The sequence below is a fragment of the Bos indicus x Bos taurus genome, chromosome 9 (assembly GCF_003369695.1).
Source record: "Bos indicus x Bos taurus breed Angus x Brahman F1 hybrid chromosome 9, Bos_hybrid_MaternalHap_v2.0, whole genome shotgun sequence".
NCBI lineage: Eukaryota > Metazoa > Chordata > Mammalia > Artiodactyla > Bovidae > Bos > Bos indicus x Bos taurus.
Window position 1 is genome coordinate 53,196,668 of NC_040084.1, and position 23,552 is coordinate 53,220,219.

Genomic DNA, 23,552 nt, shown 5'->3' on the forward strand with positions numbered 1-23,552 from the left:
ATGCTGAAGCTGAAACTCCAGTACTTTGGCCACCTCATGCGAAGAGTTGACTCATTGGAAAAGACTCTGATGCTGGGAGGGACTGAGGGCAGGAGGAGAAGGGGATGACAGAGGATGAGATGGCTGGATGGCATCACCGACTCGATGGACATGGGTTTGAGTGAACTCCGGGAGTTGGTGATGGACAGGGAGGCCTGGCGTGCTGCGATTCATGGGGTCGCAAAGAGTTGGACACGACTGAGTGACTGAACTGAACTGAATTATATTTTGGTATAATATATTATTTATTCTTTACTGGTATAATGCTTGTTATTTTTGTTATAATTATATATTACTTATTATAATATTCTCCTCATTATTGATCTATTCTGGCCTTCAAAATCTCATATTTCCTTTAATATCTGCATCTGTTTCCTCAGATCTTAACCTTTCTCCTGAAGAAATTTCTTTCTTCCTTCAGTTTAATCAGTCTATCTTCCTTGATTTGTTTTCATTCTTCCACGGCCCTTTTTCTGAGTATAATACTAAATCAACTTTTTTTTAATCGCTCTCAATTTCTCTTTGATTCCTGAGCAAACTTGTTTTCTAGAAGCATAATGTTCCAAGCACAGGCTTTTTGAATTGCCATCTATGTTTGCGATATTTCTTTGAACCCAAGAAGGTAGCATATGTCTTTGTATTAAAGGCCACATTCTTACGTTTTTATTTATTAATGAAATATACCACTCTTCCATGAATTTAGCCACAATTTGAGAATTGCATGGTTTTTAAGCGGTTTAAGAACTTAGGTAATTAACAATCGAGCCATCCTGAGGCCATAGTGGGGGAAACTTTCAAGACCCTGTGGACAAGCCACATGTATCTAAGCTCAGCTCCCCCACCATTTTCAATTTGTCATGAAAGAAGTTCAGAATAGCATAAAACATTGCAGAATTTGGAGAAATCTATCTCACTAATGAGCTAGGCCTCATTTGAACAATTTAAAGCTAAAAGTTCACACCTATTTTTCTGTAGTTCCTGTAGACATAGTTACAATTTAAGATTTGATCTAGTTGGCAAAACAAAACAACAAACAATAGAAAACCTAAGCAAAAGCACCAAATAATTTACATGACCCCCAAATATCTAAAAAGCCTCACGTGAAAAGACTATTTTTCTATAATCAAATTCTCTCACTACCGTTCGTGAGGCCCGTCTGCATTTGCTGAGGTTCCAATTGCATTCATTGTCTAGCCTGGCACCTGTGTAATTTTCATGGTTAAGTTATAGCAGCATTCAGCCTGAGGCATGCACCTTTGCTGATTCTGGGACAGCCTAGGAATCAGACTTATGCTGAGACCAAGGCACCATGTGCCTTTGCTGAGGCAGGACTGAATTTTCCTGGTGCCTGTGAAGATGTACAAAATAGCCATTTACCGATGAACAAAGTTTAAAGAAGCTTCTGTGCATGTCAATGAAAAACTGCATTTGTGCAGCTTTAATTACTCCCTTTCCTACCTTTCCTCTTCACGCTTCAACTACTTGAATTTCTCTGTGTCATATAGCAAATCTCCACTTGTTTGCTGGCAGAAGTTCCTCAGTGTTTGTGTCTTAATCTCTTCTTATAAGTTCATCAGCAGTATTACATTAGGACCCACCCCAGTAACCTCATTTAATCTTAATTACCGTTTAAAGAGCCTATCAATGAGTATAGTCACATTCTGAAATACTGTGGGTTCAGTTCAGTTCAGTTCAGTTCAGTCTCTCAATTGTGTCCTACTCTTTGTGATCCCATGAATCTCAGCACACCAGGCCTCCCTGTCCATCACCAACCCCCAGAGTTCGCCCAAACTCATGTGCATTGAGTCAGTGATGCCATCCAGCCATCTCATCCTCTGTCGTCCCCTTCTCCTCCTGCCCCCAGTTCCTCCCAGCATCAGGGTCTTTTCCAGTGAGTCAACTCTTCGCATGAGGTGGCCAAAGTATTGGAGTTTCAGCCTCAGCATCAGTCCTTCCAATGAACACCCCGGACTGGATACCTTTAGGATGGACTGGTTGGATCTCCTTGCAGTCCAAGGGACTCGAAAGAGTCTTCTCCAGCACCACACTTCAAAAGCATCAATTCTTCAGTGCTCAGCTTTCTTCACAGTCCAACTCTCACATCCATACATGACCACTGGAAAAACCATAGCCTTGACTAGACGGACTTTTGTTAGCAAAGTACTATCTTATAGTCACATTCTGAAATACTGGGGGTTAGGATTTCAATATATGTTCAAATTTGAGGGGACACTATTTGGTCCATAGAAGAGGTTCATTCATCTGTTCAACAAATATTAATTGAAAGCTTACTAATTGTCTCTTTGTGTGAGATTCTGAAGAAAAATTAAGTAGCATATTTGCGATCAAGCAGCTGATTACTGATAGAAACACTGATGTCAAAGGATGTTCTCTTAACTACTCTAATGTCTTTTAATAGCAAAAATCAGAAAATGAACTAATAAGTAGTGTGTTATATAATCTTTTGTTGGAATACTATGCAGCTTAAAAAGGCTGAGTAGGAAGATAAGAAATATGGGAAAATGCTTTTGGCAGAAATAGAAATGCTGGTTATTTATACCTCTACATTAGGACTGCATCTCTGCACAACTGCATAGAAAATAAAAGCCTGAAAAGAAATATATCAAAATACTAATAGTAATTCTAGTGGAGCAATAACAGTTCTCAGAGTTTTGGGGTTTTTGGTTTTTTACTTTCAAAATTTTCTGTAGTATAACATACTTTTCTAAAATTTTCTGAGATTAACTAATGAAAGGTGATTATTCTTGATTGGAAAAGACCCTGATGCTGGGAAAGATTGAAGGCAGGAGGAGAAGGGGACAACAGAGGATGAGATGGTTGGATGGCATCACCAACTCAATGGACATGAGTTTGAGCAAGCTCTGGCAGTTGGTGTTGGACAGGGAAGCCTGGCGTGCTGCAGTCCATGGGGTCGCTAAGAGTCAGACATAACTGAGTGACTGAACTATAAGACTCAAAAGACCGAATAATTTTGACAGGGTAAATTCTCTTTTTGGACATGTTGGTTAATCAAAGAACCATGAATATTAGAACTGGAATATGAATATGAGGACAGTAATTTAATGATATTAACCACGCCCATTTTTATGAGCCAGTGTAAGAATCACTGCCCTTAGTATCTAAGTGATCTAATGATATTGTCAACCCAAAATTCACTTATTTCATTCTTCAGGTCTATTTAAACACACATTATAGCCTTAATACATCTGGAAAGTCTCTGGTATTTAAAAAAATTCTGAAAGAGATGGGAATACCAGACCACCTGACATGCCTCTTGAGAAATTTGTATGCAGGTCAGGAAGCAACAGGTAGAACTGGACATGGAACAACAGACTGGTTCCAAATAGGAAAAGGAGTACGTCAAGGCTGTATATTGTCACCCTGTTTATTTAAATTATATGCAGAGTACATCATGAGAAACGCTGGGCTGGAAGAAACACAAGCTGGAATCAAGATTGCTGGGAGAAATATCAATAACCTCAGATATGCAGATGACACCACCCCTATGGCAGAAAGTGAAGAGGAACTAAAAAGCCTCTTGATGAAAGTGAAAGAAGAGAGTGAAAAAGTTGGCTTAAAGCTCAACATTCAGAAAATGAAGATCATGGCATCCGGTCCCATCACTTCATGGGAAATAGATGGGGAAACAGTGGAAACAGTGTCAGACTTTATTTTTCTGGGCTCCAAAATCACTGCAGATGGTGACTGCAGCTATGAAATTAAAAGATGCTTACTCCTTGGAAGGAAAGTTATGACCAACCTAGACAGCATATTCCAAAGCAGAGACATTACTTTGCCAACAGAGGTTCGTCTAGTCAAGGCTATGGTTTTTCCTGTGGTCATGTATGGATGTGAGAGTTGGACTGTGAAGAAGGCTGAGCACCAAAGAATTGATGCTTTTGAACTGTGGTGTTGGAGAAGACTCTTGAGAGTCCCTTGGACTGCAAGGAGATCCAACCAGTCCATTCTGAAGGAGATCAGCCTTGGGATTTCTTTGGAAGGAATGATGCTAAAGCTGAAACTCCAGTACTTTGGCCACCTCATGTGAAGAGTTGACTCATTGGAAAAGACCCTGATGCTGGGAGGGATTGGAGGCAGGAGGAGAAGGGGATGACAGAGGATGAGATGGCTGGATGGCATCACTGACTCAGTGGACATGAGTCTGAGTGAACTCTGGGAGTTGATGATAGACAGGGAGGCCTGGCGTGCTGCGATTCATGGGGCCTCAAAGAGTCGGACACGACTGAGGGACTGATCTGATCTGATTATTTATATTTCTTTTAATCATAGAAATTTAATGAAGTCTTTGGGAGTTTATGGGATGGTTAAATGGAAAAAAATGGATACATTTTATGACTCTGATCAATTTATTCATGTGGTTCTCCTGTAATGGCTAATTAATCTTACTTGGCAGTCTAGTTACTAAGCGTATACCTTTCCAAACATTAACTATCCTCATTATCCTCCTCCAGGCCTTTTCCGATTAAATTCCTATCTGTTACAGTAATGTAAAAAAAAAAAAAAAAAATTAGCACAACTTACTTACCATCAGAAGCATATACAGTGTTCTACCCGCACATATTTTCCATAGCAAGATAGCCAATGCATTGGGCTAAATTTTGGAATTCCCGATGATAACACAGCCTGGTCCTTTACCTGTAACCACTCACCAGTCTTTACCTACACACTCAGCAGAGGGCTCATTTTAAATATTCACTTTGAATAAGAAATATTGTAGGACACTAACATAACTAAGAGAAAAGAAAATAGACATCTTTCAAATGAGTGATTGCTCATGTGGTCTACCATGAGGAATAACAAATATGCTTTTCCCCTCAAAATCTCCTTTAGTGAAACCCCAAAATCCTCTTTAGTGAAACCCCAAATCTTTCTACTAATGATTATTAAATAATCCTTTGAGGCCTCCCAGATACCTCACTGGTAAAGAATCTACCTGCCAGTGCAGGAAACTTAGGAGACAGGTTTTATCCTTGGATCGGGAAGATCCCGTGAAGTAGGAAACAAAAACCTGCTCCAGTATTCTTACCTGGAAAATTCTGTGGACAGAGGAGTTTGGTAGGCTGCAGTCCATGAGGTCACAAAGAGTCGGACACAACTGCATGCATTAAATAATCCTTTGGGACTTGAAAGTAGTCACAGATAAGACTGTGGCCCTAATGTGAAAGAATTGTTAAAAGTCTTGTGTTTCACACTAAAGTAGAGACAACATGCATACCCAAGAAATAGGAACTAACTAGAGAGATGGATGGGCTGATGAATATGGAAGAGGAAAGATGAATGATCCTGATACGATCTGAATGTTTGTGTCCTACCAAATTCATATGTTGGAAACCTAACCCCCCACAATGTGGTGGTATTAAGAGTTATGGCCCTGGAGCCCTCACAAATCGGATGAGTGCCCTTTCAAAAGAGACCCCAGAGAGCTCTCTAGCACTGTCCTCACCTTGGGAGGAGGATACAAGGAGAAGATAGCAGTGTGCAGTTTGGAAGAGGACCCTCATTAGAACCTGACCATACTGGCACCCTCATCTCAGAGTTTCAGCCTTCAGAACTGTGAAAAATAAATTTATGTTGTTTATTTGCCAGTCAATCTATGTTTTTTTGTGATAGCAGCCCAGACTGACCTAAACAGATCCTGACTTTACCAGAGTGCCTGGTGGTAAGCTTATCTCCCAGCATGGGTATGTTTGGAGGAGTGACGGAGGAGGAGGAGGAGAGGGGAGGGAAGGATTTGTGCTTTGCGATGTAACTCCTTGCCAAATGGGAAGAATGACAGTGTTACAACATCTCCTCAAAAGCTAAAATCAATTTCTCTGATTTTTAAAGTGATGCCTACTGGGAGGGCCCTCTGGTGTCTGTGAAGGGTGGAGGTAATGTGATGGAAGAAACTGTCCGTGCAGGCTTTGATCGTGATTCACAATGTGCCACTTGGAAAGAAGAATGCCAATTTCAGAAAGTAATGTGAGTAAGGTAATTTTAAACAAGACAGCATCGAGATTTCCCTGGTAGTCCAGTGGTTAAGATCCTATACCTCCACTGCTGGTGGAGTGGGTTCAATCCCTGGTCAGGGAACTAAGATCCTGTGTCCTGTATGGCCCCCCAAATGTCTTAGTTATAAAAAAAAGAGAGAATAGCATAGGTCTTAAAGATTCACTTTTCATCTTTGACCTTCATTCATATCATCCATTCTGTTTCTGATGTAATGCAGTAATTATGCGGGCTTTATTGTGTCTCCTCCAGCAGGATGTTGAGTTTATACTGGAGAATTTCAGAAAGAGGAAGCCATCAAAAACTGATGGTCAAATTTGAGTATGGGGGTTTTATGGGGAGGGAGAGAAAAGCAGAGCAAATTATGGCTGTGACGGTTATTGCATGAATGGAAGTGCAAGTTTTCCTTTTCTCTCTACTCAAATTGAGGATGTTATGTAGTGAATTTTAGTCAGTTGAAGAGTCAGAATGGATGGCAATAGCCAGACCAATGCGACTCTCTGTCCTGCCTGGATGACTTGGGGAAATTCCTTAACCCACCAGCTTTCTTTCATTGACATAGTATTATTTACTTTATGCTTGAAGATTGAATTAGATGACATGGATAGGACAGTTAGCCCTGCATCAGTTGGCCCAATTTAGAGAGAGACGTGACTATGCAAGAAGGATGAGAGAGAGACTTGAAATTGCTGACTTTTGATAGAGGAAGACGGTCACAAGCCAAGGAATGTGGGTGGACTCTAAAAGAAAAAGAAAAAAGAAAATGAAGTCGCTCAGTCGTGTCCAACTCTTTGGGACCCCATGGACTATAGCCTACCAGGTTCCACTGTCCATGGGATTTTCCAGGCAAGAATACTGGAGCGGGTTGTCATTTCCTTCTCCAGGAGATCTTTCCAACCCAGGGATTGAACCCGGGTCTCCCGCATTGTAGGCAGACACTTTACCATCTGAGCCACCAGGGACTCTAGAAGCTGAAAACAGCAAGGAGCAAATGCTTCCTTAGAGTCTTCAAAAAAGACCTTGGCCTTACTGATGCTTTTTAAGCCCAGTGAGACCCGTGTTGGACTTCTCACTTACTTGGAAAAGAACAAAGATAATCTACATCTATACTCTCCAGGGAGAAACATGGACATTTATACATAGGCCAAGTACAGTTATTCAAACTAAGTGCCCCAGGAGCACAGGAGAAGGGAAAACAGCTGGGGATTTATGGAAGAGTTTTGGAAAAGGTAAATAATATAGACCTTGACACATTTTAACAGAGTTAGAAGTGAGATGAAAATTAGTCTGAGGAGCAGCACAGTGGAAGCTTGAAAGGGTACTGCATGTTCACCAGCGGGAGTGCCCATCCCCGAGGACTGGAGCAGAGCTCTTGGGGTGGGAGGAGAGACGAGTAGACAACTCTGCATCTGTGAGCCTGGATGGAGAGGTTGTGTTGCTCACAAGAAGGTGCATAGCTTTGGGGGGAAGGAGACTGTAGTTAAACTCTTGAGGTTGAACTCTCACAAGATAACCAGCGGAAGTAGCTGCAATTCAGTTCCACTCGCGTGCACCTCTGCCATCTGAGTGGGCACTGACAGGAGCCCTTTCTGGCACTAATGGTCTCAGAGGATTCATCTTAAGCCCGCCTATAAATGACTTCTGCCTCTGGGCACTTTGAGAAAATAGAACAGGAAAACACTGATTTGATTATTTCTCTAAAACCTCTGAACTTTTGTACTTCCAAGGATATATGTGAAAAACTCAGCACAGGTAGAGACTTCCTTTATTTACCCCTTACCTGGGATGCAAAAGTAGGAAGTCAAGAAACACCTGGAGTAACAGGCAAATTTGGCTTTGGAATACGGAATGAAGCAGGGCAAAGACTAATAGAGTTTTGCCAAGAAAATGCACTGGTCATAACAAACATGCTCTTCCAACAACACAAGAGAAGACTCTATACATGGACATCACCAGACGGTCAACACCGAAATCAGATTGATTATATTCTTTGCAGCCAAAGATGGAGAAGCTCTATACAGTCAACAAAAACAAGACCAGGAGCTGACTGTGGCTCAGATCATGAACTCCTTATTACCAAATTCAGACTGAAATTGAAGAAAGTAGGGAAAGCCACTAGACCATTCAGGTATGACCTAAATCAAATCCTTTATTATTATACAGTGGAAGTGAGAAATAGATTTAAAGGCCTAGATCTGATAGATAGAGTGCCTGATGAACTATGGACTGAGGTTCCTGACATTGTACAGGAGACAGGGATCAAGACCATCCCCATGGAAAAGAAATGCAAAAAAGCAAAATGGCTGTCTGGGGAGGCCTTACAAATGAAAAGAAGAGAAGCGAAAAGCAAAGGAGAAAAGGAAAGATATAAGCATCTGAATGCAGAGTTCCAAAGGAAACAACAGAATGGGAAAGACTAGAAATCTCTTCAAGAAAATTAGAAATACCAAGGGAACATTTCATGCAAAGATGAGCTCGATAAAGGACAGAAATGGTATGGACCTAAGAGAAGCAGAAGATATTAAGAAGAGGTGGCAAGAATACACAGAAGAACTGTACAAAAAAGATCTTCACAACCCAGATAATCACAATGGTGTGATCACTCACCTAGAGCCAGACATCCTGGAATGTGAAGTCAAGTGGGCCTTAGAAAGCATCACTACGAACAAAGCTAGTGGAGGTGATGGAATTCCAGTGGAGCGCTTTCAAATCCTGAAAGATGATGCTGTGAAAGTGCTGCACTCAATATGCCAGCAAATTTGGAAAACTCAGCAGTGGCCACAGGACTGGAAAAGGTCAGTTTTCATTCCAATCCCAAAGAAAGGCAATGCCAAAGAATGCTCAAACTACCGCACAATTGCACTCATCTCACATGCTAGTAAAGTAATGCTCAAAATTCTCCAAGCCAGGCTTCAGCAATATGTGAACCGTGAACTTCCAGATGTTCAAGCTGGTTTTAGAAAAGGCAGAGGAACCAGAGATCAAATTGCCAACATCCACTGGATCATAGAAAAAGCAAGAGAGTTCCAGAAAAACATCTATTTCTGCTTTATTGACTATGCCAAAGCCTTTGACTGTGTGGATCACAATAAACTGTGGACAATTCTGAAGGAGATGGGAATACCAGACCACCTGACCTGCCTCTTGAGAAATATGTATGCAGGTCAGGAAGCAACAGTTAGAACTGGACATGGAACAACAGACTGTTTCCAAATAGGAAAAGGAGTACGTCAAGGCTGTATATTGTCATCCTGCTTATTTAACTTACATGCAGAGTACATCATGAGAAACGCTGGACTGGAAGAAACAGAAGCTGGAATCAAGATTGCTGGGAGAAATATCAATAACCTCAGATATGCAGATGACACCACCCTTATGGCAGAGAGTGAAGAGGAACTCAAAAGCCTCTTGATGAAAGTGAAAGTGGAGAGTGAAAAGGTTGGCTTAAAGCTCAACACTCAGAAAACGAAGATCATGGCATCTGGTCTCATCACTTCATGGGAAATAGATGGGGAAACAGTGGAAACAGTGTCAGACTTTATTTTTCTGGGCTCCAAAATCACTGCAGATGGTGACTGCAGCCATGAAATTAAAAGACGTTTACTCCTTGGAAGGAAAGTTATGACAACCTAGATAGCATATTCAAAAGCAGAGACATTACTTTGCCAACAAAGGTCCGTCTAGTCAAGGCTATGGTTTTCCCTGTGGTCATGTATGGATGTGAGAGTTGGACTGTGAAGAAGGCTGAGCGCCGAAGAATTGATGCTTTTGAACTGTGGTGTTGGAGAAGACTCTTGAGAGTCCCTTGGACTGCAAGGAGATCCAACCAGTCCATTCTGAAGGAGATCAGCCCTGGGATTTCTTTGGAGGGAATGATGCTGAAGCTGAAATTCCAGTACTTTGGCCACCTCATGTGAAGAGCTGACTCATTGGAAAAGACTCTGATGCTGGGAGGGATTGGGGGCAGGAGGAGAAGGGGATGACAGAGGATGAGATGGCTGGATGGCATTACTGATTCGATGGACGTGAATCTGAGTGAACTCCGGGAGTTGGTGATGGACAGGGAGGCCTGGCGTGCTACGATTCATGGGTTCGCAAAGAGTCAGACACGACTAAGCGACTGAACTGAACTGACACACATTTCCCTCACAGGAGTTGCATGTACTTATCTGGCTTCTCAGTGCAGTGCTACCAACTGGGGCTGGGTGGACAGTCTGCAAGGCCTGCAGAGTGAGAAGATGCAGTTCACACCAGGCTGATGCCCAGAGGAGACTTTTGGCACCTAATCCAGTGTCCTGTGTAACCCAGGCTCCCATTTAGCCTACTCATTTTTTTTTTCTTGTGCCAATCCGTAGTGAAACTTGCAAAGCCAAGCCATCCACGCTAATTAAGGCTACAGATCCTGTCAGTGAGCCTACAGATTGAAGAAAAAACCCTGAAATTTAGACTCAGGTTGAAAACAGTTGTGAAGGACTTTATATTTGAGATATACTAACCTGTTTTATCGGAGAAGGCAATGGCACCCCACTCCAGTACTCTTGCCTGGAGGATCCCATGGTCGAAGAAGCCTGGTGGGCTACAGTCCATGGGGTTGCTAAGAATCGGGCACGACTGAATGACTTCATTTTCAGTTTTCGCTTTCATGTATTGGAGAAGGAAATGGCAACCCACTCCAGTATTCTTGCCTGGAGAATCCCAGGGACAGGGGAGCCTAGTGGGCTGCCGTCTTTGGGGTCGCACAGAGTCAGACACGACTGAAGCGACTTAGCAGCAGCAACCTGTTTTATAGAACAAGACTGTTATTTTTCTCTGGCCCAGTCTTGAGAAGCTGGAAACAGTTGGGAAGAAGAGTTTGATTGTTTGAATAAATGAGGTGATTACTTGCACTTTGGATGCAAATTTGCAGTTTGTAGCATCCCAGCCTCCCCAGACAACTGCACTCCAACTGAGCCTGTGAAATTCCCTTTTTTTTTGTCTTTCCCTGGATCTCTCATCCTCATCATAACCAACACCTCTTCCTGGAGACAGCCTGATGTCTGTAACATATTACTTTTTCATGGATCTACCCACTGATGCAATAGACCCTGTAGGAGGTGGATGCAACTAAGGGGGTCTAGGTGGGATATTATTGGCTACAAGCCCTGGAAATTTATTAATAAATAAATCAAAACCCTTTTCTATTTCTAAAACAGAGTACCTAAAAATGTGATCTTTCCCAGAACTGCCTTAGAATCTCCTGGAGAATGATTGTTAAATACAGATTCCTGGTCTTATCAGACACACTGAATTTCCAGGGGATGGTGATCTGGAACTACATCTTTAGACAGCATCTGAGGCAATATTGTTGGGCACCAGTCTTTGAAATTTTTGCTAAAGCAAAAGAGCAAAGAATAAACCATCTCTTCTCTCTCGGGCTTCCCTGGTGGGTCAGATGATAAAGAATCTGCCTGTAATACAGGAGACCTAGGTTCAATCCCAGGGTCTGGAAGATCCCCTGGAGAACGGAATGGCTCCCCACTCCAGTATTCTTGCCTGGAGAATTCCATGGACAGAGAAGCCTGGTGGGCTATAGTCCACGGGGTTGCACAGAGTCGGACACTACTGAGTGACTAACACACACACACACACACACTTCTCTCTCTCAGATTGCCTTGTAGTAAACTTTTTTTTTCCACCAAAGTTGCCTTAGAAGGTGTGTGTTAGTCCTTTGGGACTGCTGTAACAGAATATTATAGACTGGGTGCTTTATAAGCTACAGAAATGCGTTTCTCACAGTTTTGGAGGTTGGGAAGTTCAAGATTAAGGTACAGGCAAGTTCAGTTTCTAGTGAATACAAGCTTCCTAGTTCACAGAGAGCCGGCTTCTCACTTTGCCTCACCGGAAGGAGGGGCATGGGAACTCCCTGGGGTCTCTGACTCTCATTTATGAGGCCTCTATCCTCATGGCATGATCACTTCCCCAAAGGACCCACTTTCAAATGCCATCATACTTGGGATTATATTTTAACATGAATTTGGGATGAACACACCCTTTCAGTTTACAGCAGTGTGTGTGTGTGTGTGTGTGTGTGTGTGTGTGTGTGTGTGTGTGAGAGAGAGAGAGAGAGAGAATATGGACGAGGTAGAAAGGGTAGGCAGCAGGAAAGAAGCAAGAAAGTTTGATAAAAATGGATAAAATTCAAGATTTCTCCCTCTTTATATCTTAACATCTGAGATCTTCCCCGGGACTTCAATATGTAGATTCTACCATAGGTATTCACAATTTTTTTTCTTTTTTTTAAATTTTATTTTATTTTTTATTACAATATTTTATTGGTTTTGCCATATATCGAAATGAATCCGCCACAGGTTTACATGTGTTCCGCATCCTTAACCCTCCTCCCTACCCATACCATCCCTCTGGGTCATCCCAGTGCACCAGCCCCAAGCATCCAGTATCGTGCATTGAACCTGGACTGGTGACTCGTTTCATATATGATATTATACATATTTCAATGCCATTCTCCCAAATCATCCCACTCTTTCCCTCTCCCACAGAGTCCATAAGACTGTTCTATACATCAGTGTCTCTTTTGCTGTCTCGTATACAGGGTTATAGTTACCATCTTTCTAAATTCCATATATATACGTTAGTATACTGTATTGGTGTTTTTCTTCCTGGCTTACTTCACTCTGTATAATAGGCTCCAGTTTCATCCACCTCATTAGAAGTGATTCAAATGTATTATTTTTAATGGCTGAGTAATACTCCATTGTGTATATGTACCACAGCTTTCTTATCCATTCATCTGCTGATGGGCATCTAGGTTGCTTCCATGTCCTGGCTATTATAAACAGTGCTGCGATGAACATTGGGGTACACGTGTCTCTTTAAATTCTGATTTCCGCAGTGGGATTGCTGGATCATAAGGCAGTTCTATTTCTAGTTTTTTAAGGAATCTCCACACTGTTCTCCATAGTGGCTGTACTAGTTTGCATTCCCACCAACAGTGAGGTATTCACAATTTTAATGGGTCTAATTCATGGAGAGAAAGTTATTGAAGGCTGAACAGACCAGGAAGACATCTCTAGCCAACCAAAAAGTATTATATTTGTTTCAGGCCAAATTTAGGGTTTAGATGATTGCCTGTGTGTGCTCTGTATATCAGAACTCTGCATATTTGTCATTGTTGTTTAGTGGCTAAGTCATGTCTGACTCTTTTGCGACCCCATGTACTGTAGCCCACTAGGCTCCTCTGTCCATAGGATTTCCCAGACAAGAATACGGGAGTGGGTTGCCATTTCCTGCTCCAGGGTATCTTCCCAACCCAGAGGTTGAACCCACATCTCCTACAGGGTTCATTGGCAGGCAGAGTCTTTACCACTGAGCCACCAGGGAAGCCCTCTGCATATTTGCAGTATAATGGTACTCTTTATTTATCTGTGTATCAACTCAGTATTTATCACATTGTAAATGATAGGAGTTCAAGAAATAATTTAGTGAGTGCTTGTTCTTTGTTATGTTTGCCATTTATTTGATGCCGAGTGGTTGATCATGAATATAGCCTCCGTTCTGTTGCTGAAGAGATGGTGTGGTATGATGGAAGGGTCTCAAACTAGGGAGCTTTTAAAATTGTAGCACAGTAATGGATATACAACCAATGACAAAAATTTGGATCCTTTAGCTTTGTCCTAAAGGAAAAATATGATTCCCATATAATATATGTTCCTAAAAAGCAAGTAATAAAAAGTAAGGGGTTTAGACAGACTGTGATGAATTGATGAAAACTTCTGTGGATATTAGGGCAGGGCTATATTGCTGGATACAGAGGCAGCACAAGGCAAATGGCCTTTTTCAGAAAATGCAAGAAAGGAAGACAGACAGCTCTCAAGAATGCAGTTTCCATCTCTCTTGGGTAAACCTAGATAACACACAGAACTAAACACACAAATATGGTGCAGAGGATATGCACTGTAGACGCTGTCTGCATAGGTAACCTTCCTTTTAACTCTTCACTCTGGATAACAAGCAAGTCTTCACCCAGCATTGCTTTTCCACTGACTCTTGGATAAAAGCCGAAGAATGAAAATTCTGCTTCAAGGATATATAGGCAACTAGCACGTGAAAATAACACCAAGTATTTAAAATCATTAAATAAGAGAAAAAGGACACTTTATCTGCTTTCTGACCTTAGACAATTTACTTAGCGTCCTTTTAAACCTGATTTTACATATTTGTAAAAATGGGAAGAATAACATCTAAAAAGATTTTGTAGTTATTAAATAAAAAGTATATAAAGTATTTAGCATGAAATGCTCAATGAATGGGAGCTATTTATATTAAATGGAACAAGATGGAATGACTAGCAGTAATCAGAAATAAGTTATTGAAATATGGCTCTGAGAATAAGAATGGGGGGTGTTGAGCCTAAAACTGGATTTATTTTGACGACACTAGCTATTTCCACTGAGCTTGTGCAACTGTCAATTGCCTTCTCTTCCTGCTAACACACAGTATTTTCATTGCTGAGGTAGCTTTTAAAAATGGTTCAGAGAAGGTATTTGGCTATCTTTCTGAAGTTATTATAATAATCCCCATAACCCCTCAAGCCAGCAATGTTCTTTTACCTGAGTAAATTGATTTAGTGAGTCATGTGCGATTTCTCTACAGTAAGTCGCACAGAAATTTTGATGGATATATTTTATGGAAAAAATTATACTTTGGGAAATGATTTTTCCCTCATAGATATACAATTGGCAACCAAATTTCAGACTATGCTTAGAGTTTTACAATTGCTATGAATCAGTCAAGGCAGTAGAGATGAAGATGTGAACGGGGTTTATCTTTTGTTTTAAATCTTGGTGCTTTTTCAAATAAATAAAAGAGGAAAAATATTTTAAGGCTTTATAAGTTATTATATATCCTTATGTATTATGGTTTGGATAGTTTTAATTCAATGAAATGAACCCACATGTTTGTTGCATTGGCAAAGGTATAAGAATAAGATACAATTCCTACAATTCCTTATCTAAAGGAAGGGGAATAATGATATAAATAAAATGTTTAGTTTAGTAAAAACCAAATGAGGTGTACAAAGTGCTATGTGTGAAGTACACTGCTCTAAGGTGCTGAGAGTGGAGGGAAAGCTCCATTTGACCTGGGCTTTAAAGGATTTGTAGCTCAAAGGGATTTGTATTCTAGATATGCAGGAATGGCATAAACAGAGTTAGAGAGAGATAAAAAATACATGTCAGACTAAGGGAACAAAAAAACCCAGCCAATTTTGGCTGGTGCAAGAGTCAGTGGAAATCATAGGTAATGAGCCATGCTGCTGCTGCTGCTAAGTCGCTTCAGTCGTGTCCGACTCTGTGCGACCCCATAGACAGCAGCCCACCAGGCTCCCCTGTCCCTGGGATTCTCCAGGCAAGAACACTGGAGTGGGTTGCCATTTCCTTCTCCAATGCATGAAAGTGAAAAGTGAAAGTGAAGTTGCTCAGTCATGTCCGACTCTTCGCGACCCCATGGACTGCAGCCTACCAGGCTCCTCCATCCATGGGATTTTCCAGGCAAGAGTACTGGAGTGGGGTGCCACTGCCATAATGGTAGGCTAATACCATATGAAGCATCATATCCCCGAGAGATGTAAGAAAATTAATCGTTATACTGAGAGAATAATGTTATACTGAGAGAATAATTTCCATCAGAATTATCTTCTGATGGAAAATTGCTTTTATGAATAGTGGTGGTGACAGTTAACAGATGAGAACAACTACTCGGTAGAAAATAGTTGCTTTAGTCAACAGAAAAGCTGATTATCTCTAAACAGAAGACTGATATAATCAAGAAATTAGGAGACTCTAGTAACTTACTAGACCAGAGAAAATAAAGGCCAATATCTAGTTAAGCAGGGAAGTTGAATTGATCTTTGGCTGTCTGCTTCAATCCATGCTAAAATGGCAGTGAAGAGATTTTAGCTTTTCAGCCTAAAAGGACAAAGGAAATGGAGAGGATCCAACTGCAAAAATTTAAGAGCTGGCAAAGTAGGTGGATGGCTAAGAACTTAATTAGCAGACCTGAGAATTATGAAGAACTGGAAAATAACTCGAGTGCTACTACAGAGTTCTCAGTGGCTGAGGAATATGTCGCATGGTGTGCCTGTGGGAGTGCAGGCGAATTGGGGGCTATAAACAGAAGAACTGGGGGCTATAAATAGAAGGGAGTTTGTGGACAGGGAAGCCTGACGTGCTACAGTCCATGGGGTCACAAGGAGTCGGACACGACTGACCGACTGAACTGAACTGAACTGAAACAGAAGAGTTAACTGAAAGTTTGCGGAGGCAGAAAACAATCCTGTAGAGGAGGCAAAACTTTTACTTCTCCCATCTTAGGCTTTCAGCTGGAACTCTTTGACAAGACAGATTAACAAGAGAAAGACAGCAGTTTATTACTGTAGGCTGTACACATCAGCAAGAGAAATCTAAACCCAAAATAATAATTCAAAATGGTTATTTGGAAGTCCAGCCTATACAGCATCTGCAGCAAAGGACAGTATGGTTGTAGAGAAATGTTGCAACAAAGGAAGGCAGTTTTAGGCCTCCAAGGCCAGCAAAATGTCACAAGGTAAGTAAATGGGAGGAAACTAATGGAGAAAAGTTTACTTGCAGATTCCTCTGGTGCCATCTCTGGGCTGATAAGAATCTGTCTTTAGTAAAAGGAGAATTTATATCCTGCCTTTAGGCAGAAAATGGGGAGCTCTTCCTGGGTTTTCTGCTTCTTGATTGCTTACAGTTCAAAATAATTTTTATGTCAAAGAGGCATATTTTGAAGTGACATATCCTGGTTTCCTTCAGCTTCTCTGTTCATTTTTCTACTGCATAAAGCCAAAACAATATCCTCTTTTAACCAGGCAGAAAATCAGAGATTTATTTTCTAAGGATTGTAAAGTGTAGGGTCTTTTGACTCCAGAATACCAGGCAGATTTGAAGGCAAGATTATTGTATGAAAACCAGGGTATTAAGTGAAAAATTTACTCTGAATCTGAGACACTCCCTTTCACTTACCATAATGCTGGTAAGAGCTTTCCTGGTGGCTCAGATGGTAAAGAATCTGCCTGCAATGCAGAAGATCTAGATTCAGTCCCTGGGTTGGGAAGATGCCTTGGAGAAGGAAATGGCAACTCACTTTAGTATTCTTGCTTGGAGAATCCCAATGGACAGAGGAGCCTGGCAGGCTACAGACCATGGTTTTGCAGAGTTGGGCATGACTGAGCGACTAAGAGCACAACAGCATAGGTTTATACCATCCAAAAAGGCAATGCAGTCTTTTCTGTGGGGATTCTGATCAGCCAAGAAGAAAAGTTTTATAGAAATGAGTATCAGATATTTCTCCCCAAATCTAATCTGGCTCTTTGAGATTACCATTTATTCAAACTCCTCATTGAAAACCCCAACTATTCATTCAAGACTTTCAAATAGCCTCAGTGCAGATGACACCACCCTTATGGCAGAAAGTGAAGAGGAACTAAAAAGCCTCTTGATGAAAGTGAAAGTGGAGAGTGAAAAAGTTGGCTTAAAGCTCAACATTCAGAAAACGAAGATCATGGCATCCGGTCCCACCACTTCATGGGAAGTAGATGGGGAAACAGTGGAAACAGTGTCAGACTTTATTTTTCTGGGCTCCAAAATCACTGCAGATGGTGATTCTGGCCATGAAATTAAAAGACGCTTACTCCTTGGAAGGAAAGTTATGACCAACCTAGGTAGCATGTTCAAAAGCAGAGACGTTACTTTGCCAAAAAAGGTCCGTCTAGTCAAGGCTATGGTTTTCCCTGTGGTCATGTATGGATGTGAGAGTTGGTCTGTGAAGAAGGCTGAGCGCCGAAGAATTGATGCTTTTGAACTGTGGTGTTGGAGAAGACTCTTGAGAGTCCCTTGGACTGCAGGGAGATCCAACCAATCCATTCCAAAGGAGATCAGCCCTGGGATTTCTTTGGAGGGAATGATGCTAAAGCTGAAATTCCAGTACTTTGGCCACCTCATGCGAAGAGTTGACTCATTGGAAAACACTCTGATGCTGGGAGGGATTGGGGGCAGGAGGAGAAGGGGACGACAGAGGATGAGATGGCTGGATGGCATCACTGACTCGATGGACGTGAGTCTGAGTGAACTCCGGGAGTTGGTGATGGACAGGGAGGCTTGGCATGCTGTGATTCATGGGGTTGCAAAGAGTTGGACACGACTGAGCGACTGAACTGAACTGAACTGAGCTATCCTGAAATATAAGCTGACATCTCTAAATGGAAGATAGAGACTGAAACAAAACATAGAGAAACTGAATATGCAGGGGGTTGAAAACCTCAAAGAAATTAATCCTTAATATCCTCTGAGAGACAAAAACAGATTTCATCCATGAAACAGGATCATGAAATGGAACAGAAAAAAAAAGAATTACTGAAAATTAAAACTATGGTAACAAAAATGAAAGAAATTAATAATGTTTGGAAGTAAAAATTAAGAAAATCTCCCAGAATACAGAGGAAACGAGAAATAGTCCTGGCAACTTAATATCAAAGTATCAGAAAATTCAGAAAGACAAAACAGAGAAAGTTAAGGGGAAAATTTTTCAATTGTATATGTATTTCAATAGTATATATATATTTCAACTGTATAATATATATTTGTATGTATATATAAATCTCATTAGTAAAGGACATAAGTTTTCAATGGAAAGGGCTCTCTGAATTGAAAGTCACTCAGTCGTGCCGGACTTTGCGACTCCATAGACTGTAGTCTATCAGGCTCCTCTGTCCATGGAATTCTCCAGGCAAGAATACTGGAGTGGATTGCCATTCCCTTCTCTAGGAGATCTTCCCAACTCAGGGATCCAATCCAGGTCTCCTGCCTTGGAGGCAGATTCTTTACCATCTGAGCCACCAGGGAAGTAAAGGACATAAGCTTTCAATGGAAAGGGCTCTCTGAATTGAATTCTCAGCAAAATTGATAAAAATAGACTCACACTAAAGCACATATGTGTGAAATTTCAGAATACTGGAGATTAAAGAAAGATACTACAAGCTTTTGTATTATTTTATATACAAAAATAAATAGTAATAGTAGGAGAAGGAGGTTCATACAAAGAGAACCAAGAATAAAAATGTTGCAGGTGAAAGCAACACTGAAGACTAGAAGATACTATTTTCTAACCTCAAAAACATTTACACAAAGTTTCAATCAAATGTGAGGGTAAAATTTTAAAAGTTTCAAAACTTCACCTTTTCTCAGGATGTTGCATCAGCGAAATAAGACGGTATAGCTAGAATGAAGACACGGGGTCCAGAAAACAGAGATTCAGCTCAGGAGTCAGGAGAAGGGGATCATCAGGATGCTGGTGATGGGAGATCTTAATATGGCAGCATTGTGGTCGTCCTGACGTGGGGGTGAGGCATGCAAGACAGTTTTCGTGGAGCCGAATCTGAAATTCCAATGAGAGATGTCATGAAGATGAAATCAAAAGGACGCTTGAGCTGTTTAAATGTATTGAGAAGATACTGACACAATAGGAGAGAATGTGTGGTTGAATTCATGATAGAAAATCAGGCCAATGACACTCCGGCAAAAACAAATTTTCAGTAGAGAAAGACATCATATTATGCTATGGGGATCAATAAAAGCATTTGCTTAGTCATAGCAATGTCAACATTGATCCAATCAAAATTATAATATATTTATATTTGAAGAATGAGGATTGCAAAGTGTGTGGTGGGAGCTGGCAAGAAGGAGAGTTAAATCTTCCTATTCTGTTGTGAGAAATCAATAGTCAATGCCCAACGTTAAAAACAGGAGCAGCAGACACATGTTATTTGGAAGTCAGGATGCACATATGGCTAAAGAGTCATTTAAAAGAGCAGGAGAGAGCTGGCTCTTGGGATGAGGAAAACAAAGTGGGAGGGTCTGAAATTACATAAGAGGGTGAGGTGAGGAAGGCGCAGTGAAGAAAGGAGATTTAGGACCAGATGAGAGAGAGAGATGTAAAGCTAAATTTGTAGGACTGGGCAATTGATCGGATTATAAAAAGAGTAGAAAAAGATGACAGGTGTTTCAGGCAGGGTAACTGAGAAGACAATGAAATCATTAACAGGATTAGGAAATCCAAAGAAGACATAGGTGATGGAGGGGCAGATGGGGGAGACAATGGAATAGAATTGTCATGGCTCAGAAATGTGAAAAGTCTGATTCTGCCACTTTGCCTGTATGATCATTGGCAGACCACCTAACCTCCATGGATTACAGAGACCTTACCTATGGACTAGGAGAGACAGAGGAGCTTGGTGGTAAAGAACCCAGACTCTGGAACTGGAGTGCCCAAGTTTGAACGCCCCATTCTTTTATCCCATTTACTATCCACGTGGTTTGGGCCATTTACTTAACTTATGCCTGCCTCAGTTTCCTCACGTGTAAAATGGAGATAATAGTATTTGGGTTATGTATTTGTTTGCAGAATTAAATGGGTTAACACATGAAACACTTGGAACAAAAGTCAAGTCCTATATATGAACTTACTACTTTTATTATAAGTTAAGTCTGATGTCCATTCCACATATACATTTTTATGAGTATATAATAGGATGGTTTGTATTCGAGATTCCAATGGAATATTCAGGGGAAGGAATAGGATAAACAGTTATAAATATTCTTCTAGAATTTGTGAGCAGAATGAGGATGATAAAAATGTGCAAGTTATTTGACTATAGGTGATTGTTGACATTGGGAGAGTGAATTACATTAAGGATAGGAGAGAAAAATACTGATAATACAAAATAAAATCCCCGATTGAACATAAATTACAAATGAAGTACATTTGAAAACTAGGAAAGAGGGTATGTAGAAGCATCAGTGGATTTTCTCCTAGTAGACATCAGGTAGTACAAACAGATCAAGGCAAGAATTTGAGCCTTGGACCTGAACAGACCAGGGTTTGTCTTGATTCTCAAGCCATGTAAATTGGGGCGATTTATTTACATTATCTAAACACACTCTACTTCAGTTGGGAAATGCATTAAAGTTTTGTATGAAATAAATGGCATGTTATGGCAAGGGATGGGGGAAGTCACTCAGTCATGTCTGACTCTTTGTGACCCCATGGACTATACAGTCCATGGAATTCTTCAGGCCAGAATACTGGAGTGGGTGGCCTTTCCCTTCTCCAGGGGATCTTCCTAACCAAGGGATTGAACCCAGGTCTCCCTCATTGCAGGCAGATTCTTTACCAGCTGAGCCACAAGGGAAGCCCAAGAATCCTGGAGTGGATAGCCTATCCCTTCTCCAGCAGATCTTTCCAACCCAGGAGTTGAACCGGGGTCTCCTGCATTGCAGGCAGATTCTATACCAACTGAACTATCAGGGAAGCCCACATGTTATAAAGGATCTGCCCAATACAATGCATATCCCAGAATATATACTGGAATATTATACACATACAGTGTTGCACACATAGTGGGGGTTATTTATCACCACTAGCCTGCATATACCTAGGGCATCTATGTCCATGCCAACCAAAAGCCAAGCTGTTTCCTTCCCTCTGTCAATTTCTTTCCTAGGTTTATTCTTCCCTCATTTGGGTCCTCTCTCTGGGGGTCTCTGTACAGCCATAACTTTCTAATAAGTGTCATTATTCTGTTGTCTGTTCTACAAATAAAGTGAACAAGCAACCTGGTTCACAGAGCCCATGACTATGTACAATGTAACATCTACAAGTGGGCATAGTACCACTTGTACTTGCATCTGCACACTGAATTAATACTGTCATTGCACTCGGAGAAGGCAATGGCACCCCACTCCAGTACTCTTGCCTGGAAAACCCATGGACGGAGGAGCCTGGTAGGCTGCAGTCCATGGGGTCGCACAGAGTCGGACACAACTGAGCGACTTCACTTTCACTTTTCACTTTGATGTACTGGAGAAGGAAGTGGCAACCCACTCCAGTGTTCTTGCCTGGAGAATCCCAGGGATGGGGAAGCCTGGTGGGCTGCCATCTATGGGGTCGCACAGAGTCGGACACGACTGAAGCGACTTAGCAGCAGCAGCGGCACTTAATGCTGTCAATGCAATTAATGTTGTCATTGTACTCTCACGGTAGATCTGTGAGTCCTCTGGTGGCTTCCTAGGTGGTGTTAGTGATAAAGAATGTGCCAATGCAGGTAAGAGGTGCAGGTTCGATCCCTAGGTTGGGAAGATCCCCTGGAGGAGGGCATGGCAACCCACTCCAGTATTCTTGCCTGGAGAATCCCATGGACAGAGAAGCCTGACAGGCTACCGTCCATAAGGTCTCAGAGAGTCAGACACAACTGAAGCAATTTGGCAAGCATACACACGTACACACTGATTTATACAATGATGAAGGAAATTCAAATCCTAGACAAAAGATAGATTGACCTGATTGTAACTTCCAGTAATAAGAGTACAGAAAACAGTCAGGTGTGATAGGTAGGAAATGAAATAACTAGGTTGTAAAATGAAAGAGTAAAAGTAGTAGTTCAAGTCATGCTTGTTTTATTGAATACCCGATCTCTTTGTAATCCAAATCATTGATCTATGTGCTTGAGGAAAGCAGAACAAAATGAAAATTAAACAAAATAGAAACAAAACAGAGTTCTTGGGCTGGATTGAAACAGGGCTAACTAACCACAGGTTGAGAGTTATAGTTTCTCACTCATATATTTATGATCACACTGTAATCAACATCTCAACCTTTCCTTCCTATTTAAGCACTTTTTACTTCTTCAATAATTTTTTATAATATTTCAGCATTAAAAATAAATATGCAAGAAATCCAATATCTAACAGATATCTCTTAGGGTGTAACAGAATATCTACTACACCCTCCATAGTATCTGTGTAATCATGACCCTTGGGCTTCCCAGGTGCTGCAGTGGTCAAGAATCCACCTGCCAGTACAGGAGACACAGGTTCAATCCCTGGTCTGGGAAGATCCTTTGGACAAGAAAATGGCAACGCACTCCAGAATTCTTGCCAGGAGAACACCATGGACAGCGGAGCCTAGCAGGCTACAGTCCATGCGATTGCAGAGTCAGCCACAACTGAGCGCACACACACAGTCATAACCCTGGGTTTTTTAGTTGTGTCTTTGCAGAAGTGAAAGAAAAAACGGAAATCCTTCATGTTCTACAAGATGTGTCATGTCAGATGGGCCCATCTTAGATCAAGAGAGATGCAGAAAAGAGATACTCAAAGTTCTTTCATTGCCTATCAAAAACTGAGTCCTGCACGTGTCGGCTTCCTGTAACCGTACCATCATAACGATGGATTTATGCTCCATTTTACACTATAGGCTTAATGCTGTAGGCGTTCAGTTGGTGATCAGAGTTAAACCTGTGTGTGTGTGTATGTATGTGTGCATGCGCGCTCAGTCATGTCTGACTCTTTTGCAACCCCATGGATTACTGTTTGCCAGGCCCCTCTGTCCATGGAATTCTCCAGGCAAGAACA